Source organism: Ursus arctos, unplaced genomic scaffold, assembly GCF_023065955.2.
Source record: "Ursus arctos isolate Adak ecotype North America unplaced genomic scaffold, UrsArc2.0 scaffold_32, whole genome shotgun sequence".
Classification (NCBI taxonomy): domain Eukaryota; kingdom Metazoa; phylum Chordata; class Mammalia; order Carnivora; family Ursidae; genus Ursus; species Ursus arctos.
In genome coordinates this window covers 29834818-29848456 of record NW_026623008.1, presented here as the reverse complement: position 1 = coordinate 29848456, position 13639 = coordinate 29834818, and the positions used below count along the sequence as shown (strand labels likewise).

The window sequence follows — 13639 nt, the reverse complement described above, 5'->3', positions numbered from 1 at the left end:
CACCTGGGTGGCTCTCTCTCTCTTTCTGAAATAAATCTTTATTTTTTTTTAAAGATTTTCTGTATTTGAGAGAGAGAGCATGAACAGGGGGTGGCGGGGGGGGGGCAGAGGGAGAAGCAGACTCCCACCCAGCAAGGAGCCTGATGTGGAGCTCCATCCCAGGACCCTGAGAGATCGTGTCCTGAGCAGAAGGCTGATGCCCAACCAACCAACCAACCAACCAAACAAACAAACAAAAGATATACTTGGAGAAATCTCCTTCCATCTCTATCCCCTTCTCCCCAAATGGTTACTTATTCGTTTTTTATATCTCTCTCAAGAGTTTTTTAATGCAAAAATGAACAAGTAGAAATATATATTGTTTCCCCCCTTACCGAAAAGATAGCGTTTAGCACATACTGTCTTCATCTGTCACCTCACCTGTTAGCAGCATCTGGGTGTGCGTGCGTTTCTCCCACCACCTCTGTCGGGTCTCTTGTTTGGGGCCTTAACCATCTACCTAGGTTTCCGCAGTTAACCCCAGCGGGTTCACTTACCTTGTATACTGAACTTCATTCAGATGCTAGGGTTTAGGCCAAAACCTGTCTCTGACGATTTCTTAAGCTATGGCCGGTGTATTCATTCAGCCAGCAGATACCTCAGAACTTACCATGTGCTTGGTGCTTTGCTAGATTCAGAGGATACAGTGGTGATCCTGAAAGTCCACACTGATTAAATAATTACAGAATTATAGCTGTAATAAAGCTGCAAAGAAATCACACTTGCTGTAAGGACAAATAATCCGAGGACCTGCCCCCTGCCCCCTTGGTGTGTGGGAGTGTGTGCATGTGTTGGGGGAAGGCACGTGACATGGCACAGCATGAGGCTAGGGCAGGAGTTTGGAGCCAGGTCTGCAGATATGGTACCATGTGACCTGGAAAGCTGGGGTTCTCGACATGACTTCAGGGGCTTCTCCTCCCTCCTTCCCTACTCTGTGGGATATCTTGGACCCCTTGAGTTTTATTGAGCTTTACCCATTTTTAACGACTTCGAATTTCAAGAAGAAATTTTTCTAACTCAAAGAAGAAGTTATCTTTGTATCTACCCCATGTTGTTCTTTACATGAAACATAATATAGTTTTCCCGGTCAGTTTTATATGAGCTACTCCAGGAGCTGACAGAGCAGAAAGTCCCATCTTCCCACCGGAAGTGGCATGAATACTTAACTGTGAGTCCAACAGGACCAAGCGCTCTCTATACTTTCTCTTCTCACGTAGTCCTGTGAGGGAGACGCTGTTCTCTTCCCACTCACCAGCGGGCAGAGGGCCTCAGCCCAACCGGTGAGCAGCAGCGCGGGGCTTGAGGCACCGTTCAGCTGGCTGTAATTTTAGGAGGAGCCTTAGTCTCTGAAATGCTCTTCACTCAAGTCACTAAATATATTGTAAAGCTTTAAAAAAAGTTTCAGTGGAGAAGCAGGAAAAACTAGTTTTAATAATCCTACCTCAAAAAGCCTTTAATCCTTTCATCTGAGATACCTGGGGCCGCAGCTTCTCATTGAACTCACTGCTATCTCTATGGCCATTGGAAATAGGAATTTCCTGAAAGAAAGAAATCCAAGTGCTCATATTTACGAAGTACCTACGAAGTTGAAGGCACTGTGGTTGTGCCCACTGCCCCTGTTCTCAGACACTGTAAATTCAACAAGGTGGAACTCCTTCACCATCAGCAGGGAGCCTGCGGAGGAGGAACACCCGCTAGGAGTCAGCTTGGTGCCCGGTCCGATGCGCTGCCCTGAGGCAGATTCCCCCTTCTCTGCCGGCTGCCTTCTGAGTGCCCTTGCTGTTGCGTGTAGGGAAGGAAAGTCGTTCTTCCTAGTGACTGTCATGAATGTAGAGATGAAAGGAGCCTTAGCACCTTCTTGTGCAGATGGGGACACTGAGGCCCAATACATGGATGTCCCATAGCCATAAAGCAGGTTGTGGCAAAGCCAGGACAAACCTCCGCTTCCCTCTGTTACTACTACTAAATATCTCATTCCAGATCTCATTTGAGAGCTGGAAAGGACCACGGAGACCAGCTCTGGGCTATTTGTTCAGCCTGGAGGGAGGATGAAGAGTGCCATTTTGTACCATCTGGCCTCAGCTAATCCACAGACAAGCAGAGCCCTTTGGTCCAGGTGCTCAGAGTCTCCAGTACACAGCAGTGCTCTCTAAATGGCTTTGGTAATTAATTCCAGCACTCAGCAAGGTATTTGATCCATCTACCTCTGTCAGTAAAAAAAAATTTTGCCCCAGTTTTATTGAGTTAAAGTCGACATAGGAAGTAAACAATCTTTACTAGGCTTTACATTTCTTGTATTTCAGGCAATGCTGTTTGTAAGTGGGTGGGAAATATTTCAACTCAAAATCTAGAGAGCTGGGTTCTTAGTCTTTAAAATATTTTGCTTGATTTTTAGGGCTAAGCAGGAAAACAGTTCATCTATACTCTAGGTACATGGTTTGATCCTTTGTAACCTCAGTAACTGTCTTCTTAGTCTCAGTTCCTATGGAGAGGTTTTTCTGCTTAAAACACAACATTAAAAACACCAACAACAACAACAAAAAAAAACACTAGAAGGCAAGCTTTTTATGAATGCAGTAACTTGTCTGTATATCCCCAGCATCTCGAAAATCAAATATTTGTTGAAACAATTACATGAAAGCATAACAGCTAAGTGGGTCTCTGCATAAATGATCTGCTTTAATCATTAAATAACCTTAACCAGTATGAAGAAATCTTGAGATGGTAGCCACAGGAAGGAATTTCATTATTTATCACCTGCTTGGGCAGTTAGGGCTATTTTCTAAAAAGATGGTACCTGGTCACTTGTAAAGCTATTCCGAATACGTACGAGAGGAAGCTGCATGGTTGTATGAGGGTAAAAGACTAAGCTGCTATAACAAAGAGGCCCGACAGTGCAGTGGCTTAAGGAGCAACGAAATTTGTTTCTTTCTCACATAACAACTCTTGAGGGGGAGTTAACATTTCCGAAGTGAGCGGTCCAGGTCAGTGGGTCAGCTGTGCTCCAAGCAGTCATTCAGGGACATGAGTACCTTATATCACGTTGCTTTTCCATCCTCTGGGGGCATTGTCATTTTATCATCTGCATCAGTGAAGCTGGGTCATCACTGGTTCCAGCCAGTGGGAAGGGGACACAGAGCACAGAGGAGACACCCGGAGCCTTAAGGCCTGGACCCTGCCGTGGCACACATACCTTGCACTTTTCTTTGGCAAGAACTTAGTCATATGGCCGTCCACACGTACCTGCAAAGGAGGCTGAGAAATGTCGTCAAGCCATGTGCCAAGAAAAAATGGGAGAACAGACTTTGGTGGGCAACTTGCAGTCTCCACTAAATACTTGTAGCGTGGAAAGAGCACCGGACTCCAGGCTGGTGTAACTAATTAGCTCTGATATCTTGCTAGGGGCAAATCTATTTCCCCATCTGTGAAGTCAATGAGCTGTAGGAGCTGACTGCTGAAATATTTCAAAAATTAAAGCTGAACAAAATCTTGGCTGGTGAGATTTTTAAAGATGGGTATTAAAAACGATCATAAGGAACGCGAGACCGCGGGAGCCATGGGGCCAATGGCTAGTGTTCTAAAGATGGTGGGGAGGAATGATAGGTATTTTGGTGGCATTGTGGAATCACTGAACGGAGGGCTGTAACTACCTACCTGCAGACTTCTGTTTATGTGAAAACAAAAACAAAAAACAAACCCGAACTGCTATTTGTACTTGCAACCTAACACTTTCCTATCTAGTATACTGTCTCTGTGGCCTTGGGAAAATTGCTCAAGCGGCCTCAGTTTCCTTATATTATAAAATGGAGTTATTGTCTCCATTCCAGGGTACATCGTAAGGATTAAATGAGGTCCTTCTGAAAACAGCATAGTTGTTGCCATTTACTGGCAATGCAGTGCCCAGTAAATGGTGGGTATAAATTGGGTTTATTTGCTTCGTTGTGGAAAAATTGTTAATGCCATTGAAGTATTGGTTTATGGTGTACTGTCAGTTCCCAGAAGTTATCAGGTCAAGCTCTGACTTAAAACTGATTAGTTTGGTGGTCCACAGTGCTAATGGCCAAAAGCAGGGCCTCACACATTATCTACCACCTATATTTGCTTTTTTTTTTTTAATTAAAAAAAAAATTTTTTTTAAGTAAACTCTGTACCCAACGTGGAGCTTGAACTCACGACCTTGAGATCAAGAGTCGAATGCTCCACCGAATGAACCACCCAGGACCCCTCTTGTTTGTTTTTTTGTTTTGTTTTGTTTTTAAGATTTTATTTATTTATTTGACAGAGAGAGACAGCCAGCGAGAGAGGGAACACAAGCAGGGGGAGTGGGAGAGGAAGAAGCAGGCTCCCAGCAGAGGAACCTGACATGGGGCTTAATCCCAGGACTCCGGGATCATGCCCTGAGCCGAAGGCAGACGCTTAACGACTGCGCCACCCAGGCGCCCCAGGACCCCTCTTGTTTTTTAATGCATATGATTTCTTCATGGTTTAGCTCATTTACTTAAACTGTGTTCTTCATCTGAAATGCTTTCTGCTACTTTTTACCTAGTGAACTCCTTCCTATATATCCTTAAAGGTCCAAATCTGATGTCCTCTCCTTGGACAAAGCTTTGTTGGCACCCCTAAGGAGGCTTAGTGTCTCCTTCCTATGTGTTCCTCTAGCAGTTTTTTGTTTTGTTTTTTTAAAGTAATTTCTGGCCAGTGTGGGACTTGAACTCATGACCCTGAGATCAAGTCTCACACTGGGCCAGCCAGGTGCCCCTGCACAGCAGTTTGTAAGTAACATCAGGTTGTACTTACATAGCAGTATGTGCCAGACAGGTTTTAAGTACTTTACATATAATAACTCCTTTAGTCCTCAGAACAGTTCTCTGTGATAATACCATCATTGTTGTTATCAGCCCTATTTTTCAACTGAGGAAACTGAGTAGAAAAGTTGATTTTCCTGAGCACAAGCTGGGGTTTGAAACTGGCGGGTGACTCCAAAGTCTGTGTTCTTACCCACCGTGTTCTTTTGCCTGTTATCCTGCTATAGCACATACCCCCTGTACCTATCTCTGGCTCAGTTGGAGAGGAAATTCTGTCAAGATGTCGGTCCCATTTTGAGACAAATGTAGGACATACACGGGGCCCCCAACAGATACTGAGGCTCGTTCCTGCAAGGCATGACTCTGTCTAAACACAAACGTGGCTGCTTTTCACCGAGTGCTTGCCGTGTGTCAGGCAGGCCCTGCGTGTGAAGCACATGCATACCTTATGATGATTCCTTTAAACGGACGGACAAGGTAACGTACTATCCCTGTTTTCTAAGCAGGCGTGTATATTCAGAGTGCTTACCAGTGCCTGGCACATAGTCGACGCACAGTTATTTGCTGAGTACTGGAAAGAAAGAGAGGGCAGGAGGTTTTGTCCATTGTTAACCGCTTTATCCCTGGCACCTGCTGGGGGCCTGCGGCTTGCAAGCACTCACTAAATATTTGTTGAGCTAGGATTTGAAGCCAGTTTGGGCAGACTCTGTGCTCTGACCCATGCTCTAACCGTTACTCTACTTCATTAAGGGCATTCCTTTAGGGCTTCTTAACTGTACGAAGTATTTATATCCCAACTGCTTGTAAGAAGGAATCAAGAAAAGAGAAAGCAAAAAAGATGCCCGAAGAATGAACCCTTCCACTGAGATGTTTATTTTAGTTGAGACTCATGGTTACCAATGAAATAAGTCAAACTGAGGCACCTGGGTGGCTCAGTCGGCTAAGCGTCCGACTCTTGATCTCCGCTCAGGTCTTGATCTCCGCTCAGGTCTTGATCTCAGGGTCGTGAGATGGAGCGTGACATTGGGTCACACAGTGTGGAGCCTACTTAAAAAAAAAAAAAAAAAAAAAGCCAAACTCTAACTGAATCAAAAAGTTGAGTTTATGAGAGGGTTACTTAGGTGCCTCACCAGATTCAAGGACAGAAAAGGCCCAGGCATAACCCGTCCTACCTAATCTGACGCTGTGTAGACCCCTCTCTCTTCTCTCATTGCAAACAGGCTTTTTCTACATGGTGGGAGACAAGGCTGCGAGTAGCAGCTTTACCTCTTAGAGCTTTTGCGTCAGAGAGGGAGTGCTGATTCTTTCTCTAAAGTTCAAAAGTGCCGGGATATCTTTCGCCCACTAGGATGGCTCCTATCAAAAACCAGGAAATAATAGATGTTGACGAGGATGTGGAGAAATTGAAACCCTTGTGCAGTGTTGGTGGGAATGCAAAGTGGTATAGCTGCCGTGGAAAACAGTATGGTGGTCCCTCAAGAAATCAAACATAGAATTGCCGAATGACCCAGCAATTCCACTTGTGGGTCTGTACCCAAAAGAACTGAAAGCAGGGTCTTGAAGAGATTTTTGTACACCCATGTTCATAGTAGCGTTATTCACAGTAGCCGAAAAATAGAAATAACCCTCAAGTGTCCGTGGACAGATAAATGGATATGCAAAATGTGAACTATACATACAATGGAATATTATTCAGCCTTAAGGAAGGAAGTTCTGACACATGGTCCAATATGGATGAACCTTGAGGATATTATGCTAAATAAAATAAGCCAGTCACAAAAAGGACAAGTAGTGTATGATGCCACTTATATGAGGGATCTAAAGTAGTCAAATTCATAGAGATAGAAAGGAGAATGGTGGTGGCCAAGGCCTGGAGAGCAGAGGAAATGGGGAGTTGTTTAATGGGTATAGAGTTTCAAGTTTGTAAGACGAAGTTTTGGAGATAAGTTGTGCAACAGTGTGAAATGCTCAACACTACTGAACTATGCACTTGAAAATGGTTTAAGATCATAGATTTTAGGGGCGCCTTGGTGGCTTAGTCGGTTAAGTGTCCGACTCTTGGTTTCAGCTCAGGTCGTGATCTCTGGGTCCTGGGGTCAAGCCCTGTGTAGGGCTCCACACTCAGCAGGGAATCTGCTTGAGATTCTCTCTCTCCCCCTCCCTCTGCGCCTTCCCCTACTCACTCTCTCTCAAATAAAGTCTTATAAAAAAATCACAGATTTTATGTTATGTATATTTTACCACAGTTTGAAGAAGAAGAACCCCAGGAAAGGGACTCGTTAGCCTCGATTGGTTCTGGTGCTTATCCTGAGGCCCGTCAATCCATCAGGCTAGGGGTGGGATTTTGAAAGAATAGGGCAGTTCCCATGGGAACCAATGGATGGCCTGGAGGTGGAGTGACTCCCAGAAGCAGGGTGTGTGAGCTGGGAGGGGAGGGCAGCTAGACAGATGAGCAGTGGGTCTCCACCGCTGAGTACCTGCCTTCTACTCAACAAGACACTTGTCTTTCTCGCAGCAAGGGTGATTTGTGCTAACACCACCGGGGTAGCACTTGCCATCATATTCATCATCAGACATGTCATAGTCACTGGTCAGTCCTTAAATATTTATAGCTTAGGACCGTTCTAACAAAGTTACATAGCTCCTTCGTCCTTGCCAAAAACCTTTCAAGTAGGCTCTGCAAATGAGGAAACAGACTGCTACTCTTGAAGTGACTTAATGGAGAGTTGGGGTCAGCTCAATTGTAAGGGACTAAAAGCCAATTTGAATTAATTTAGGTATAAAGACAGACCTGTTGGCTCATGGGATCTAGGACACATTGAACAACCGAGCCCCTCTGAAGTGCGGGTGGGATGCAGTTGGGCATGGGGCTCAGCTGCCATCAGGGACTCCACACAACCAGCACTGGTCTCCGCCCCTTCCTCTTCTCTGCCTGCTGACTTGGCCTTTTTCTCCAGGCAAACAAGTTTTCCTCAAACGGTTACTAGAAGCTTCCACACCTCACCTCTTATAGCTTTGCACCCCCCCCCCCCCCCCGGCAAAGAAGTACACCTGATTTGCAAGCTTAAAAATCCCAAGGAAGGAGAAAGGAGTAGTAGAGCTGAATTCTGTTCTTCCCCCGGGATTAAGCAGGAGAGCCGGTCACCTAAGAATATGGCTACTCCCCGTAGAAATATATGACTAGTGGGGCTCCTGGCTGGCTGGGTCGGTAAAGCACATGGCTCCTGATCTCAGGGTTGTAAGCTTGCTCCCCATTGTTGGGTGTAGAGATTACTTAATAAAATCTTAAAAAAAAAAAAAAAGAACTGTCTGATTAGAAAAAATGGGGCTGTGGGAAAAACAGTTTTTAAGAAGAGGGTGGGCGTGGGATTGATGCTGAAAGATCAAACAATAGGTGTCCCCCACTGAGACTCAGGGCCAGCAAGTGGCATATTAGGGGATGTCCAGGTCTGAATATAGTCATTGGCACAGCTAACTACTGAGTACGTCCCACACAAAAGGAAGGCCTAGCTATGCGAGGCCCCAGGACAGTGCATTCTCAGGTGTGAGGCTGGATCAGCCTCGGAGTCACCGGATGGGGGTGAGGAGCTACCTGAAGCGGGACACAAAACCGTTTAGCCTACGCCTTCTGCCTGAGCTTCCCTGTTAATATCGGGGGTTGCGGGATAGACCTTTATATAACTTGTTTTTGTGGGTTCAGAAATGCCTCTGTGTCCTCCTAGATGTGCCTAATGAGGTGGAATGGCATGAAAACCAGTAGTTTCTTGCCAGCAGATGGAAGGGCCAGCCCACCCTCTCCAAACTTCCACAGAATCTTCACATGCTTTTAGAAACTGCCTTCTCGATACTGACACTCATGCTTTCAATTGTTTTAGATGTCAGCATGCGCAGAATTCAACTGTACATCTGGCAGAGTTGTTTTCAAACTAGCTTTGGCTATGGATCCTTTTTTTTTCCCCCAAGTAAAACCTTACCAAAACTCCTAACACATAATACAGATCGAAGCAGAGTGGCTTGGGTCTTGGTGGGTCATAGGGGCCTCTGGACGCTCCGATTCACGTCTCTTACCGTATGGAACACACTTTGAAAGTCACTGATCTAGATGAGCCATTTTATTTTGCAGATGGAGAAATTCAGGCCCGGAAAGGTTAAGTGGGTCACCCACAAGAGCACCCACAGGAGCAGAGCTGACTGGTGCCCTGGTCTACTAGCTCAGGAGTTGGGCTCTTTACCGTGTCATGCTGCTTCCAGCTATTCAGAGAGAGCACTCCGACGAAGTAGTGGCGTTTTCCTTGAGGTGTCCGACACTGTCTTGAGGTGCAGGAACTAACACGAAGGCAAGTAGAGGACTTTGAGAGCCTAGTCTAGTAAACAGATAAGAGCTTTATAATTAGGAACTTCTGTTTGTTAATTTATTCAACAGACTTAATGAGTGCTTACTATTCGCCATTCCAGGTGCTAGAGATATGTCAGTGAACAAGACGATTCCTGTCTGCAGAGAGTTCGAGTCTTCCGTGCTGTTTCAGGGGATGTGATAAATACTGTTACAGAGATGTTCAGGAAACACATGATTGCACCTGACCCGGTTCGGAGGCATCTGGGAAGGCTTTCTGAGGAAATGGCATCTAAGAAAACACCAGAAAAAGGAATGGGAGTGAGCCAGGTAGGGGAGTGTTAGGAAAAAAAGGCTGGAGAATTCTGCAGGAACCAGGTTACAGAAGGCCCTGTAAACCTTTAACCCCAAGATAAAAACATCACATGTGTTGACTGGAGAGATGACTCTGGTGCAATTTGGAGAATGAATTGGCTGGAAACAGCCAAGAGGCAGGGAGATGGTAAAGTAGGGCACGTAGAATTCATAGGACTTGATGGTTGGTTAAATATGGGTGGTGAAGGAGAGGGAAGGGGTCAAGAGGAAGGCTTTCTCACCCAAGCGGTTGATTGATGGTGGTTCCTTTGGCCGAGATGGAGAGCACCGGAGGAAAAGTAGGATTGGGCCCAGGGCAGAGGATGACTTCACTTTGGGACTTGAGATGGAAGTGTCTGCAGAGAACCCTAAATGGAAAGTAGTGAGGAACTGGATATTCAGGTTGAGCCCAGGGAGCATTCTGGGCTGGAGATAGAGATCTCAAAGTCATCAGGTTTGGTGGTATTTGAAGCTGTGGAAGATGAGGTCACTGGGTGTGTAGTGAGAAGAGAAAGGTCTAGAACAGAGTTTGCAGAACAGTTGACAGTTGAGGAAGGGGTGCTTGTATCAGAAATGGAGGCGTAGTGAGAGAGCAGGGAAACCAGAGGCTGGGGTCATGGACCGAGTGGAAAGAGCTTTGAGAAGGGAGTAGTCAGCAGGGAAGAATGTGTAGAGAAGCCATGTCTGATAAGAAATAAGACGCATTCTGTGGCTTTTAGTGATGAGGACATCGTGGTAACCTTGATAAGAGAAGGCTCAGCCGATGGGTAGAACACAGAAGCCACATCTCCATGGTTTGAAGAGTGAATGGGAGGAGAGCGGCCAGCCATAGTGACAGCGGTCCACTCCTTAAGTAATGAATGGAAGGAAAAGGTGGCTGCTAGAGGTTTAAGGTTGAAGAAAGTTGTTTTCCTTTATTGCTGAGAGACTTTTACATGCTTAAGATCTTAGGATTGTGAGTTCCAACCCCATACTGGGGGTAGAGATGCCTTAAAAAAAAAAAAAATTGGGGGCGCCTGGATGGCACAGTGGTTAAGCGTCTGCCTTCGGCTCAGGGCGTGATCCCGGTGTTACGGGATTGAGCCCCACATCAGGCTCCTCTGCTATGGGCCTGCTTCTTCTTCTCCCACTCCCCCTGCTTGTGTTCCCTCTCTCGCTGGCTGTCTCTATCTCCGTCGAATAAATAAATAAAATCTTTAAAAAAAAAATCGTAAGTAAGTAAGTAAATAAACAACAACAAAAAATTGATTTGGGGGAATGTCTGCACCAATACAACAGAGCTCCTCTTGATGCTCTCTGCAGCTGGAGATAGGTGCCCCACTTGGCCAGTTCGTCTGGGACTTCCCTGGTGTCACCATCAAAAGCCCCATGTCCTGGGAAGCACCTCACTCTGGGCAAACCAGGATGCCCCATAACAATAAAAAAGAACCGTTCTGTGGTTGTAGAGCATGACCTGTCATCTCTCCAAAGACGTAGAGGAACTGCCTACCTTAGAAAAAGACCTGTTGTAAGGAACAGAAGAAAAGGTAAGGTAGCCAGTACTTGATTGATACTCCAGTCGGCTTCCAAAAGAAAAGTACACCATGAGCTTAGAAACGGATCCTACAAATGGAATAATCTGAGATAAGGAAGGAGGAGGAGATTACAACTGTGGCTCTTGAATTAAAAACTGCATGCAAGCAATGCATGCCAGGTTGAGCACAGTAGGTCTACAAAATACAGAACATGGACTTCAGATGATCTCCGAGAACACAGACGAAACTGATGAAGGTGGGAAAATAAAAGACGAGATCCAGAGGGCAGAACAATGAAAGATGAATTTTAAGAATTCAAATGAATGTAAAAAATTTTTTTTAATTTAAACAATTTTTAAATTTTAAAAATTTAAAAATAAAATACATTTTACAATATTTCAAAAATAAAAATTAAAAAAAATTCCAGTGAATGGACTAATGATTAATAAAGAATAAAATAAATGAAAACACACTGAGTGCTTATTCTGTACAAGCACTTTGTAAGCCCTTCACATGTGTGAACACTTCTCAACACCACGGGTACTATTATCCTTCCCATCTTGCATACGGGGAGACTGATGCCCAGGTAGGCTCAACCCCTTGTGCAAGTGTACAGGGCTAGCAAGTGAGGGAGGGAGCTGTGAACCCAGGCAGTCCAGCTTCAAAGCCTTCACTCTGAAGTGCGGAGCCGCATGCCTACGAGGCAGAGCATTGACCAAATGATTCAGGGTTTTTTGGTGTCTCTTGAATGTCGGCTGAGTTCTACTACTGGGAAATTATCAAAGACCAAGACAGAGTAGAACCCTGCTCAAACAGAGCTTGCATTCTACTATCCCGAGAAGAAAATATACTGGTAAAAAATTAAGAGAATGTGAAGTATTAAGTCCTATGAAGAAAAAACTGAAAACCAAGGTAGAGAGTCACTAATTATGTGTGTGTTGAGGTACGTATTTCTACTTTAGGTGGGATGACCAGGGAAGACCCTCTTGAAGAGAGGACATCACCTGAGTCGAGAATAATACAGAGTCAGCGGTGGAGCAAGAGGAAACAGCAAGTGCAAAGGGCCTGCGGTGGGATTGCATTTGGCATATTCACAGACTAGCAAGAAGGCCATTGTACCTGTAGCAGAGTGAGTGGGACCTGTGTAAAAGAGAAATAGCTGGTGCTAGATCAGGTAAGGCCTGATGGGCCATGGTAGGGATTTGGGATTTTATTCTAATTGAAACTGAAGGAATTAAAGAGGGTTCTTTGTTGTTCTTGTGTTTTAGGTTATGGGTTTGGCTTGTCTGTTTTTAGCAGGGGAAGAATATAGCCTGATGTGCATGTTAGAAGGTTAGTCTGGCTGCTATGCGGAGAATAGACTGTAGTGATAAGGATGTGGAATGAGGAAACAGGAAAAAGTTTAACTGGATGTTCTGGCTGGAAGCAGGGCCTAGAGCTCCGAAGTTTTTGGTACGTTAATGGTTAATGCTAGCTGTTTCTCTGCCCTGGGGCATCCCCTCCCGATTTATGTAATCGCATTCACTAACTTACAAGGAGCTGAAGGATCCTCTGGTGGGAAAGAAGATCAGAGACCCCAACACCCTTAGCCGGCAGCAATAGGCCAGTGGAGGACCCCAGGCTGGGCCAGTCAGACGCCTGAGAATGTCAAACCGCAACTCCGTCTTTGCTGGGTACCCTTGAACACGGAAATGTAATGTTTGCGCACATACTCCAAATAAATATTTGTTGTATGAATGGGTGCATGGCCAAAAAGATCTGCAGAGAAGGAGAAAGGATGCAGGTGTACGAGGGGAGAGAAGTTCCTGCTGACTCCCTGGTTCCTGGTTTGGTTTCTGGTTTCTCATTCTCCCGAGGCCTAAGGTGCTTCCTTGGGTTCCTGGGAACCTCATTTCCTTAATAAAACGGAGGTTTTATTTTTGCCTCCATGGATTTCTTTTATGTGCAACTCAAGGGCCCCCCACCCCCCCACCGCAGTCCAGGCTGAGCATGTCGTTTAAGCCCTTGTCCTTCATGGGTGCCTTGGTCGCATTTGTGGCTAGCGTGCTCCCCCGTGTCTCACGGCCTCACCCGCTCAGGGCTTGGTCTCCTATTTCTGTTTTTTCTAGTTTTATGGGCCTGTAATATTATCTTAAGCTAATTGAATTTGCTTTTATTTTATTCACTGGTAAGACTCAACATTTTCCTGAGAAAACTTCATATTCATATTATTTGCAAATAAGGCCTTTCTGACTGAACACCAGTGTTATACTTAATAGAGTTATTCAGTTATTCGGATACTAAATGTGTATCTCAGTGTTTGTTTTTGGCCTACGTAGTTTCCCTTTCCTTTTCATAGTCCACAGAGGACAAAATACAAATTAATCCATTCATCAAGCATCCTCTGAATTCCCACCGTGCAGGTATATACATAAGGTGAGCATGTTGGGGGGCCCCACCCTTCTTTTGCCCACCCTCTAGAAGCTGGTTCCCGGCCCTCCCCTCTCAGGCCGCAGCCCCTCCCCAATGATCTCATCTGCTCTCAGGCCTTAGCTCACACCCGTTCTGCAGGGTGAGCAGGCTTTTTTTTTTTTTTTTTTTTTTTTTAACTGATA

At 45.2% G+C, this 13639-nt stretch overlaps 1 protein-coding gene across 2 annotated transcripts in view; it reads left to right on the top strand.

Moving 5' to 3' along the window:
* TRIT1 (tRNA isopentenyltransferase 1) overlaps nucleotides 1–13197 on the top strand; it is a 56817-nt gene extending 43620 nt beyond the window's left edge. The window contains exons 12-14 of one of the 2 annotated variants that reach the window (XR_008956747.1): nucleotides 8968–9181; nucleotides 9300–9507; nucleotides 12008–13197. The gene's annotated coding sequence lies outside the window, so the exon portion shown is untranslated. The other variant, XR_008956746.1, reaches the window with a different exon arrangement.
* Nucleotides 13198–13639: the final 442 nt, after the last annotated feature.